Source organism: Puma concolor, chromosome C2 (genome assembly GCF_028749965.1).
Source record: "Puma concolor isolate L17-30 chromosome C2, mPumCon1.1.hap2, whole genome shotgun sequence".
Lineage (NCBI taxonomy): Eukaryota > Metazoa > Chordata > Mammalia > Carnivora > Felidae > Puma > Puma concolor.
The window spans coordinates 71980151-71993224 of record NC_141675.1 but is presented as its reverse complement, the minus strand read 5'-3'; the positions used below and the strand labels follow the sequence as shown (position 1 = coordinate 71993224).

The 13074-nt window shown below is 39.5% G+C and overlaps 1 protein-coding gene across 1 annotated transcript in view; it reads left to right on the top strand.

Moving 5' to 3' along the window:
- Window positions 1–469: 469 nt before the first annotated feature.
- Window positions 470–13074, top strand: part of GNB4 (G protein subunit beta 4) — a 60865-nt gene continuing 48260 nt past the window's right edge. The window contains exon 1 of the mRNA XM_025912913.2: window positions 470–609. The gene's annotated coding sequence lies outside the window, so the exon portion shown is untranslated. The remainder of the gene's footprint in view (window positions 610–13074) is intronic.

Below are 13074 nucleotides of genomic sequence, written 5' to 3'. Positions count from 1 at the left end.
CTCTGGACTCCAGTTGACTTTCTTACACGGAGAATTCCAGACTGTTAAACCTAACGGGGACTTGGGGTCTTCTAAGTCAGCGCCCCCCCGCCCCCCATCCTGCCAAGAGCAAAGTGAGGCTTCTATGGTGCCAGGAAGGAAACCGGCCACACCACTCGGGCGCAACTCAGAAGTGTGCTCCGGCGTCCAGGCGCCACAACGAGAAGAAAACGAAACTGCCTGGGAATTAATGTTTTTCTTCTTCTTCTAGCAGGAAACGAGAGAGAAAATAGGAAGCAGAAGCTGCGCGCGGCACCCGCCGCCTTCGCCCCCCGTCCCCCGCCCGGGCGGCGCGCGCTCCTGGGTGTGCGCGTGGCCGGGGCGCGTCCCCAGCGGGCCCGCGCGCCTCGTGCCTCGCGCCTCGCGCCTCGAGCCACGTCTCCGCCCCGGCCCCGGCGCGCCGCGGAGTTGGCTGCTGGGCGGTGCGGGCCTGGGTGTGGCCGGCGGATCTCGGCGGCGCTGGTCTCGGCGGTGCGCTGCGCTCTGCACGCCGGCTCCGCGCACTGGGGGCTGCTGAGCGCCCCGCGGACCCAGCAGCGGCCGGTCGACGCGGAGCCCAACTCCTTTCAGGTAGGCGGCGATCGCGCGAGCTGCAGCTCGTGGGTGCGCCCCACGCGGGGGCCCCGGGCTTCCCGCAGGGGGCGTGAGGCGCCGCGGGGCCCCCGTCCCGGCGGAACGCCGCCGGCCGGTGGCGCGGGGCTGGCCGGCTCGGGCGTCCCGGGCTGCCGGAGCCTGCCCGGGAGGGACGGGGCGGGCGCGCCTTGGTCGCGCTCTGCTGCCGCGCGGGGGCCAGCCCCTCGGCCGCCGCCTCGGGCACTTCCTGGGGGGCTCGTACCGCTCGCTCTGGGAAGCGAGGGAGCGGCCCATTAGTCCCTGGCCTCCAGACCCCCAGACCCCCCAGCTCCCTCCCCACGCCCCGAGGCCCCTCAGGGGGACTCAGAGCGCGAGCTCGTGGTTGCCCCGAAAATAGCGGTTATTCGGGACTGCCCAGAAGGGTTATTGGGTGGAGAGCTCTGGGAAAGCTCATAAAAGTTTTCCGCTTAGTGCTAAAAATGAGACTAGTGGTTTCGTGTTAAATTTATTTTGGAAATGATATGTCCATTATTGGGGAGGGGGTAGTGGATAGGAATTCTTGTAAATTCTGAACATGGTAAAACGTTTTTCTTTTCTCTCCACATTCTTTTTCTGCTTCAAAACATAAATTATTGCCTTCTACTTTGATATTTATTGCTATACGGTAAGGCAAGACTGAATTTCCAAAAGTTTAAAAACAGACTTGAATTTGTTTATAGAAGCGATGCTTTGTTATCTTGCCTCTCTCTCTTTCTCCCCCTTTTCTCCCACTCCTTCCCTTTCTCTTAGTAGAGGATGTGGATACATCTTTCTTTCGGCCACGGACTGAATAGCTCGGCGGCGTTTGGATAAAGCACCCTACTGGGAAGTTTTCTTAAGACATTCGAGATTTAATTGTTGGTCAGAACGCTTTATTATCATTCCTTCTTAGCGTTGCAAACTGAGATTGTGACCTTAGAGTACATTTTCCTAGAACACCGAGCACACACTGCTTATTTAAGATGAAAGGGAAGTCATTTCTAGACGTGGAGGAAAAGGACGGTTTGGATACATAAAATTGTATGCTTTGAGTGTCTTTTCCATTGTACATTTTAAGACTCTTTAGTGTGGGGCTTTTTGTTTATTACTGATCCTGGGCTCTGAAGGTTTATTGTGTATTTCAGTATTTGGCTAAAGATCATTTTAAGATTTTCCATGTTGCATTTTGGTTTGCAGATGAATTTGAAACTGAAATGGAAACTTTTAAAATACCGTTTTATTGAACGTGGTTAACCCTTTTGTGCATACACATTTATAAAATTATAAAATTGGTTAATGTGGCTTGCAGTACATTCAGGTTCATCTCTTTGTGAGCCATAGGCATTATTCTGGTGGTTATTCTGAGTCATCGGTCTTTGTTAATCTGTAGAATTACTTTTATTATTTTTTCCAGCTTTACTGAGATATAATTGACATCTAACATGGTATAAGTTTAAGATATTCAGCGTGTTGACTTGATACTCATGTATTGCAAAATGGTGACCATAGTAAGGTTAGTTAACACATCCATCACCTTCCATAATTACTTATGTGTGTATGTGTGTGTGTTTAGCAACTTTCAAGTATAGAATACAGTGTTAACCATAGTAATCATGCGGTACCATGCATCCCCAGAACTTTCTTATAACTGGAAGTTTGTACCATTTGATCAACATCTCCCCAGAATTGTTTCTTTAAAGTCATTGGCGCTTTAGTATGTCAGCACATATTTTTACACTTTAAAAATAGATTCTGGGACATTTTGAAAATTGAGAATTGGAACAAAGTATCGGACATTTTTCTGCCCTTAGCAAGTACTGCCTGAGATGGTGTGATTTCTGATTTTTTTCAGGCATGTTACTAAATGCACTGTGTCACTAGTTTCTTTACCTTGCTGACTGGTTTTGCCTGTATTTATTATAGGAACTATTTATTTGACATTTATTCTGGTCCAGGGGGTGATGCTGTACATTTTTCTCTTTATGTCTTACATGAACTTGGCAAAGGGGGCATTATTCAGTTCTAAAGGTAAGGAAACTGTGCCCCTGAGATGTTAAGTAACCGCTGATGGTCGATGTAGCTGTTAAGTAACTCATCTGGGATACAAGGCCAGACCTCTCTGAATCTGAAGTCCACGTTCTTTTCTCTGTGCCACATTGACTTAGTGCCAGGACATGAGGAATGACCCTCAATTACTCGTTAGCATATTTGTAAATTTTCCAAGACATGCCAGAGATACAGATTTGTTTTTCTAGCATTATCATTACTATCCGTCTGTGTTGTTATACAGATTCTCATGTCAACCATTCTCTTCTCACTTCTTTATTCCTGGTTAAATGTCTGGCTCAGGGTTCAAGACCTCCCTCTTGCGAGGGCAGATTTTCTCCTGTCAACATTAATAGGTGGTGAAAGCTTGATGATTCTTCCAAAATAATAACCCCCTATTAATGTGGGGTTTCTAGAGCCGTAGATACAACTATTTTGGAAGGTTATAAACAGTATGGCAATCTGTTTTGGACTATGGGAACCCTCTGAGATTCCTCAAATTAAGCCAGATGATATTTTGATAGATGTTTACCCCTGCAGTTATCCTGTCTCTACTACAATTTCAATTCAGTTTCTGCAGAATCATTTATATCATTATACAAACATTCTGTTATGTCTCTCATCTTAAAATTATTTTCTTGATCCAGTATTCTGCCCCACTTCTCTGGCTCCACTTTGAGAAGGCATAATTTTTTTTTTTTTTTTTGAGAAAGCATAATTTTTTGATAGAACAAAAATAAATACAGGCAAGGATAACCAGAACGTAATTAGTCATCTACAGGGGGTGGGTAGGAACTGAGTAGAAGGCAGTGGAGGGAACAGCACTGTGGCAGTTATATCTTTTTGTATAGTTTTGAGTTTTGGAAACTTGTTTATGTTTTATATGTTCAAAAATAAAATTAACAAGGTTGAAAGCAAAAACCTCCAAAATTGAATATAAACAGCAACAAATGAACCAGCTATATTTCAGTGAATAACATGAACTCTGTGAAGAAAAGAAAAATCCAAGTAAGTCTTTAACACAACACTTGGACTATCTACCCTTAATCTAAAGATAGAAGGGACTGCAAAACAACAACAACAAAACCAACTTGAACCTGGTATAGCAAACTGGTTTTTTATGGTGGTAGGAAAAAAAGCAGTTCTTGAACTATTTTGTATGTGCTGTAGGAATGAGCAAATGAGTAAATTCATTGATATTTTTTGAGGTAGGGTTTACACTGTGGGAGAAGGGAAATAAAGATATGGAGTGGAAGAAGACAGTGAAACACTCTCTGGTGTTGGGTTGGAATTAGAGTTATCATATATTTCCTAGCTCTGCCTGATGAACAGGTGTAGACAGAATGGCACCCTAGTAGCAGTGAGCACAAGTAGTGCCCATATCTAAGTGGCTGGTTCCAGGGCTGGGGCAGGGAAAGTAGAAGACGAGCCTAGAACACAAAGTAAGGAATTGTTCTCCAAAATGGTGGTGGCATATCAAAAGGACATAGGAACTAGCTTGAACGGCTAAATCTGGGAAAATTTGAGCCTCGAAATGAATAATGATAGTAATGGATTGTAACCTATGGAATAAAATAAGAACCCACAAGTTCATAATAAATAAGGGAAAGGGGAAAGCACTCTCAAGTAGACTGCCAATAAAAATGTAGAAGGAGCAAGAGAATTCATAAAGTGACTAGCTTGTAACCACCATGGTCACGTTGATTCAGGCAAATGTTACTAATGGAGAAAGTTTGATGGGGAAAGGATATTAATACAGTTTCTAGTGGTCTCTCCAGAGGTTAATGACCAAGGGGAAAAGCAATAACTTCACAGTACAGAAGTCTGGCAGACACCATCTCAGTGAAGCGATCAGTGTTAATATCACCAATAGTGGGATAAACAGATTCTTCCTGGTGTGCTTGGACTGGGGACATCAGTATTTTTCTAAAGTGCATAATCAAAATCTATGTAGAGGAAACAATTGAGGGACCTTAATTGAGGGCCATTCTACAGAGTTACTAGCTTGTGCTTTTCCAATATGTTAATATCATAAAAGACAAAGGCAAAGGAACTGTTGCAGATTAAAGGAAGTTTAAGAGACCTGACAGTAAAATCCAGTGCATAATCCTGGATTGGATCTTGGATTGGAAAATCCAGTTGATCTAAGACTATTATCAGGACATTGGCAAAATTTGAATATGTACCAAATATTAAATAATAGTATTGCATCACTGTTAAGTTTCCTGAATATGATAATTGTGCTGTGGTTATGTAAGACAGTGTCCTTGTTCTTAGAAGATACACAGTGAATTATTTAGGACTAAATGGCCAAAGTATCTTCAATTTACTCTCAAACGGATGATCAGTAAGAATTATTATATATGAAGAAGGAACTTGATAAAGCAAACATGGCAAATATTAACAATTACTGAATCTAGGTGAAGAGTCTAAGAGTATTCACTATATCACTTTTTTCTTTTTCTTTTTTTTTAATTTTATTTTTTCTTTGTTAAAATTTACCTCCAAATTAGCATATAGTAAAACAATGATTTCAGGAGTAGATTCCTTAGTGCCCCTTTACCCATTTAGCCCCCCCCCCATAACCCCTCCAGTAACCTTCAGTTTGTTCTCCATATTTATGAGTCTCTTCTGTTTTGTCCCCCTCCCTGTTTTTATATTATTTTTGTTTCCCTTCCCTTAATGTTCGTCTGTTTTTTCTCTTTACTTTTTTCAGCTTTATATTTTAAATTAAAAAAAAATGGAATGTTAAAAATAAAACTTCAAAAAATAATAAAGTTACTTTGTGTCCCAAAACAACAAAAACATTTTTGAAGGAGTCCATGTAAGCTGTATCTGCTCCTCAACTCCCCTCTTGTTCTGAATTCGTTCCAGAGAGACTTTATCCTTCCTGTGCTGAGAAGAGGCCATTCTTCTCAAGGTCACCAGCAATGTCAGTCCTTCCACATTAGATCTCTTGGCTGCATTTAACTCAGGTGATAGATAACTTCTTCTATTGAAGCATTTTTCCCTTGGCTTCTGGGACACTGATTTTCATCCTGCTTCACTGGCTATGTAATCTCCTCAGTAACTGGTGTCATCATCTACCCAGCCACTTAGGCTAACAATCCTAAGAGTTCTCTTTAATGCTCCTGTTTCACTCATCCTACATCTATTCCTCCATTGGCAACTATAATGGGTTGTGACTTAAATATTATTTCAAATTTGGCTGTATTTTATTTCTACTGCCACTACCCTTGCCTCAAACCACCATCTTCCCTTGCCTGGACTACAGCAGTAGCCCCTAACTGGTCTTTCTGCTTCCAATCTCAGTCAGCAGAACCAATTGCTATTAGATAAAGTCTGAAGTTTTACTGTGGTCTGGAGGCCTACATGATTACATGCCCACCCACCTAATCTCTTCTGCTTTGTGTACTCCCCTCTAGCCTATTATCTCTCATGTTGATTCAGCATGCCAGGTTAGTTTCTGCCTCAGGACCTTTGCATTTACTGTATATTCTTCCTGGAATGCTGTTCTCCCATTTAAGGCATGGCTCATTTGATCATTTTATTCAGGCTTTACAGATTAATTTATTTAAAAATAGCCTTCCTTGTCACTAACTTCTTGCAGTTTCTTTTCTCTTGCATAGTACTTATCTGTACTTGAAATTGTTGTTTATTTATGTGCTTTATTATCTGTTTCCTAGACAGATATAGAATAAAGCTCCATGACAACAGGGCCTTTTGTTTGTTTTGTTGACTGCTAAATCCCTAGAGCCTGGAATGTGCCTGGCATGTGGTTAGAACTCAGATATTTGTTGAATGAATGAATAAATGCATAGATTAATATTTGCCAACTTTTTTTTTTTATTTAATACTATTTCAAATGGAGAAGACTGTCTCAGAGAATCCTGTAATGTTAGTGCTGTTTGAAGTTTCTTGGTGATACTGCTTAGCTTCTCTGGAAGTTACCAAGTTGTCAATTTTGTTTCTCAGCTTCACCTTCCTTTTGTCTGCCCTCTGGTGGAGGTAACGCAGATAACCAGCAGAGGAGAACAATAGGTTACTAGGAAGAAACAAAAAGTGAAGAACCTTGACTACCAACTGGATAATTAACTTCTAAATTACAAAGATGTAAAAAATTTTAATTTTTGATAAGCCTCTCAATTCACCTATTAATATTGGAAAGATTGACAAGAAACAGCAATATTTGGATTTCAAGAGATATCTAGGATGAAGAAAAAAACCTATTTATCTCCAAAATGTTTTGATTACTTAACATAATTCCTGTTTAAATATACTTCGTTCTATTAAAATATTTTTAATATTTTTCCACTTTTAGTAATATTAATATTAATTTCAGTTCATCTTTTGACTTTTCTGTATGTCAGTAACATATACCAATGGAGAAGCCAGTATTCAAACCCCAACACTAGAGGGACTAGAAGCAGTCTAGACTAGAGGCAGCACTCTTAATATTTATGCTTCACCACAGCCTTCCTGTTGTGCTGTGATGAACAATATATGTTCCTCAATACCATTTTTCCAGTATGCATTGTGGAGAGCCTTCTAGAATTGCTGAAAATTATATCTTATTTAATTTGTTTTGAAGTAGCAATCACATTAAATGATTTTAACACCCATGTGCTACTGACTTGCTAAAATAATGTAAATTTAAAGTTTCTCTTAATGTCCATCTTTAATATTTAAGGCAATACACAGCTTAAATTACTGCCCCCTTTCCCATTTTGGCTTTGCAGGGTTGTTTCCTGGGCTGTATAGTTTTTACCAAGGAAACTTAACATATTAACTTAATATATTAAGGGCAAACACCCACTGAAACGCTTATCTTACAGTTGGAACCCCAGAAGGGAGCATTTGTTCAGGGGTGTCGTTAGTACTGGCATCTTTGCAAGTATTTAGAGCTCTGATGTTCTCATCTTAAACAGCTACATAATATTTCATCATATGGTTATGCCACATCTGCTTTGCTGTTTTATGTTTGTTATTTTTTTTGCAATTTTTTGTTAAACAATTGGATAGTGACTGTCCTTAAACATTCATTCTTACTTATTCAGAAATACTGTGTTTTTAGAAGTCTTACTGTTTCTTCTTCATCATCTAGTTTTTTAGCTATGGAGAAATTGATAGAATCTGTACCACATAGAATGAGAACACTACTTTGGAATAGACAAAGATGAAGACAGTGGTTCCTGTGCTCAAAGAGCTATTTGTCTCTTGGCTTGTGTATAAGAATTTCTGATACTTTTGTTATGGTAACATTTAGCAATGGCTTGACTCATTTTTTCCCCTTCAATTTTTATGAGTTCCCCACCTACACACCATTACCCTGGAATTGCTTAACGAATGAAAATTGGGCCTTAACTATTTGGTTATGTGAAATTAAAAATCCAGTAATGCAGCTTAAGCAGAATGAGACTTTGTTGTCTAACTGGCGTAGATTATACATTGTATGGAGGATAGTTAACAAGGCTTATAGTGACCAGGTTTTTATAAGGAAGTAATTTAAACATTTTTTATTTGCTAGACTTCTGTAAATTAAATTATGTGCTTAATGGAAAAATGGTAGACATTGAAATTGAAATTCATCAACAAGGGATCTTCATTATGTGCATTACTTATGAATTGGGTCTCTGGGGAAGCTGTTGTGGGGGAAGGAATAAAATTTTTGAGAAAATGTGGTCTTGGAGTGCCTGACTGGCTCAGTTGGAAGAGCATGTGATTCTTGATGTTGGGGTTGTGAGTTCGAGCCCCTCATTGGATGTAGAGATTACTTAAATAAGTAAATATTTAAAAAAAAAATGTGGTCTTGTGTCCATGATATGAAAAGCAAAAACAGTTGATATTTAAAATTTTTAAACCTTAGATATTAATTTTTATGGTTATATGTTAACCTTTATGGGAACTAAAATTTATCAACAAGGGATTTCATTATTTCATTAATTAAGTGCCACTAGGGAAGCTTTTGGGGAAAAAATACTTAAAAACAGAAATACTCCTCTGTGACTTAGGATATAAAGAAGGGGAGATATGTTCATACGTAAATTTCACCCATGGTTTTGTGCTAACTTTCAGTGAGGAAACAATCCTTGTAAAGTTTTTAGAGATGATGGTGAGACATGTTGTGAAGGGATGATGAAACATCAGGAGGAATGCGTGTTTCCTTAATGCTGCTGAAGAGTGAGCTATATTGGTATATGTGATAGTGAGTGTTGCAGGATGAAAACATCAGTAGGAGAATCAGAGCAATAGAATAAAACTAAATGTGTCTAAATGTAAAAAAAAAAAAAAAAAAAAAAGGAAACACTGTTCAAGCCGCTTGGGAGAGATAAGATGTATTGATGGATTTTGAGAACATTAGTGGTCCTGGAGGGAGTTGAGAATGGAGTGGAATCACGAATAGCTAGTGTGGGTTGTTAGCTGTTAGTCTAAACCCAGGAAAGCAATCATATGATGTTTTTGTAAATAAAGTGTGATCCTGAAGTAGCATTCGTGGATATCTGTTCCTCTCAGACCAATACCACATACGTGTATTTGCTTTTTAATTATTAAAAAAAAAAGTTTTACTTTGTGCCTAGGCATTATGGTTTTGTGTTAGAAAGAATGAAAACTGTACTGAAAGAAAGACACTGAGTGTTGTACTCTACTTCCACTTATTGGTAACTTTAAGATAATTTTACTTTTTAATTTTTTATCAAAAAAATTTTTTTTAATTAAGTTTATTTATTTTTGACAGACGAGTGAGAGCATGCACTGGGGAGGGGCAGAGAGAGAGAGGGAGACACAGAATCCGAAGCAGGCTCCAGGCTCCAAGCTGTCAGCACAGAGCCTGATGCGAGGCTCGAACTCATGAACCATGAGATCATGACCTGGGCTGAAGTCGGATGCTTAACCCACTGAGCCACCCAGGTGCCCAGTTTAAAATTTTTTTTTAATGTTTACTTATATTTAAGAGAGAGGGGCGCCTGGGTGGCGCAGTCGGTTAAGCGTCCGACTTCAACCAGGTCACGATCTCGCGGTCCATGAGTTCGAGCCCCGCATCAGGCTCTGGGCTGATGGCTCAGAGCCTGGAGTCTGTTTCCGATTTTGTGTCTCCCTCTCTCTCTGCCCCTCCCCCGTTCATGCTCTGTCTCTCTCTGTCCCAAAAATAAATAAACGTTGAAAAATTCAAAAAAAAAGAGAGAGAGAGGGGGACAGAGTGCAAATGGGGGAGGGGCAGAGAGAGGGAGACACAGAATCCGAAGCAGGCTCCAGGCTGAGCTGTCAGCACAGAGCCTAATGTGGGGCTTGAACCTGTGAAATGCAAGATAGTAACCTGAACTGAAGTTGGACACTCAACCCACTGAGCCACCCAGGTGCCCCTAATTTTGCTTTTTTAAAAAACATATTTTACTTTTACTAAAGCTGTGAACACATAGAATTATAGCTATCTTTCCATGAATATGTTAGTTGCACATCACATTTTGTCCTGTGAAGCCAAATTAGCAAATAAACTAGATCATGATGCCTGTTGGGCACTTACGTTTGTTGGATGAAATGCTGATCGCCGCAGTTGTCATATTTATTTTAAATCAATTTGATTTGCAAAGTCAGTCAAAGTTTTTTTATTATTTTTAGAGGGATAGAGAAAGAGCCTGCACGGGCCACTGTGCAGGGGAGGGGCAGAGGGGGAGAGAGAATCTCAAGCAGGTTCCATGCTTAGCACTGAGCCCAACATGGGGCTCTATCCCATGGCCCGGGGATCATGACCTGAGCTGAAATCAAGAGTCAGATGCTCAACAGACTGAGCCACCCAGGTGCCCCCACAGTTGTCATATTTTCATCCTTTAGTGGTAGGATTCATTTAAACATTTTTTAGATATAACCAAGAGTAATACATAACCAATTCTGGTAAATATAAGGGGTTTCTGGTCTAAGACTGTGTGATGTAGTGATACGGAGATGAACCATACATGGTCCTATAAAAAAAATCCAAGAGGTAATAATACTTGAGTGAAGTCATAAGAGAAAAGATAGTCTGAAAAAGTTATGATTTACATAATTTATTTTCCTAATGTTTGGTTCAGAATCTTAAAAATACTAAAACCAGAGGCGTCTCAACTTAGAAATGGTAGGACTTAGAGAAGTCCTTTTAGACTAAGTAAAAGGAAATTCCCTGCCATTTTACATAGCTGCCAGTGAATTTATAGAACTTGTTGCTTTAAGAGGTAGTACAGCTAAAAATATAAGCATACTAAAAACGGTTTCAGTTTAAGGGAACTTAGTGTGGTGAGTTCAGTCATATTCTCAGGAAACATTCAATTTTGGTGACATAACATCCTAAATATGTGCTGTTTCCACCCTTACATCCTAATATAATGATTATTACTTACCTTTCTCATGAGAAGATGAACTTTTCTGATTGCGGTGGGTCAGTGCCTGTACCTAATGTAAGTAGGTGTTAAATACATGTTTCTTGAGTAGAAGAATGAATCACATGAGTTGGATTGACAGTAGGTCGGGACAGTGTTCATTTCTTATGTGTTTTAGAATTATAGCTAAAAATAATAGGAATAATGCAGGAAGAAAAACCTTTTGAAAGGTTTTCCCCAAATGTTGACTGGAAAAAAGCTAAACTTATTCACTTAAAGCTTCCATTTTCTTTCTGTATATGAATGTAGGATACACTAAAAGAATGGAAAAATATCCACTCTATATTTAAAACATACACTCTACATTAGGTTTTCATGTAATAGCTGATATTATTATAAGCTTTGTTACTACCTTTGTCTCAAAGACTCCTTCCCTTTTCCTTGATTTAAAGGATACTTTGTATAATTTGTAATTTAAAAATTAAACCCAAGGAATTTATGATTAAACACTCAGCTTTTATAAATGGCAAATAGTCTAAAACACTACAGGTGTCACACGTATTTAATTTATAACACAAATGTAAAAATGTATGGGAATGAAACAAAGTCTGTTTTTAATTCCATGAATTCCTATCCATTTTTTTTCCTTTTATTCATGACATTTTATTGGGTCATGGCATTTACTACTTCAGTTTAGATTTCTACCAAGATGACAAATCCTGTTCAATGACAGACCCCCTGATTCTTATCCAAAGTGTTCACCTCAGTGCATCTGTTTATGATACTTGGATGAAGAATTTGTTTTCTTGTTGATTGATTTATGACTAGGTGTGGCCTGATCTTGTGACTTAAGAAAATTTAATCACAAGTTCTTAAAACAAACAAACAAAAAGCCTTAAAAGCTTCGTTTGGCATTTGAGCATCTAAGGCCCTTTTTAAATTAATTCCAGAGGTACATGAAACACAGGGGGTCTTTTTCACATACTTTGTTACTTTAACGAAGATTAAAAACTTTTCGGGGCACCTGGGTGGCTTGGTCGGTTAAGCGTCCGACTTCGGCTCAGGTCATGATCTCACGGTCCGTGGGTTCAAGCCCCGCGTCGGGCTCTGTGCTGACAGCTCGGAGCCTGGAGCCTGTTTCAGATTCTGTGTCTCCCTCTCTCTGTGACCCTCCCCCACTCATGCTCTGTCTCTCTCTGTCTCAAAAATAAATAAACGTTAAAAAAAAATTAAAAAATAAATAAAAAAATAAAAACTTTTCAAGTATCTCTTTTTTCAGGTGTTGTGGGTATTTCCTGATAGAAGATAGCTGGTTCCTAAGCCATCCTTCCAACTCTTGAGTTTATTTCATTCTCCTATTTCTTAAAGAGTAAAGCAAGACCAACTACAGGTGGATTGTTTTAAAGAAGGCAGTGGCTGCCAAAATAAAAAAAAAAATCAGGTTATTGCTAGATACATTATTTCCCTTGAGGAAAGGGAAGCTAACACCTGAAATACATCAAGGAATCGTTAACGATTTCTTTGTAAAGTCATGGTTAAGTTGTATTTGAAAAATAGGAAATTTATATGGGACCTTGTCTCTCTTTTTTCTCTCTTCCCATTCTTAAGCCATTCCTCAGAAAAAAAAAATTCAAAAAATTTTCACCATTCAGATACGGGAAATAAGCCTGCTCTATTTAAAAACTGATAAGAGGGGCGCCTGGGTGGCACAGTCGGTTAAGCGTCAGACTTCAGCCAGGTCACGATCTCGTGGTCCGTGGGTTCGAGCCCCGTGTCGGGCTCTGGGCTGATGGCTCAGAGCCTGGAGCCTGTTTCCGATTCTGTGTCTCCCTCTCTCTCTGCCCCTCCCCCGTTCATGCTCTGTCTCTGTCTGTCCCAAAAATAAATAAACGTTGAAAAAAAAAATTAAAAAAAAAACTGATAAGAATGGGAATGATTTTTTTCTATAATTATGTATTCCAACAAATATATATTTTTTAAAGCATTTAGATGTTTTGTTTGACCAGGAAGATAGTATAAATGCCATTTAGCATTTTTAGGAACTTCT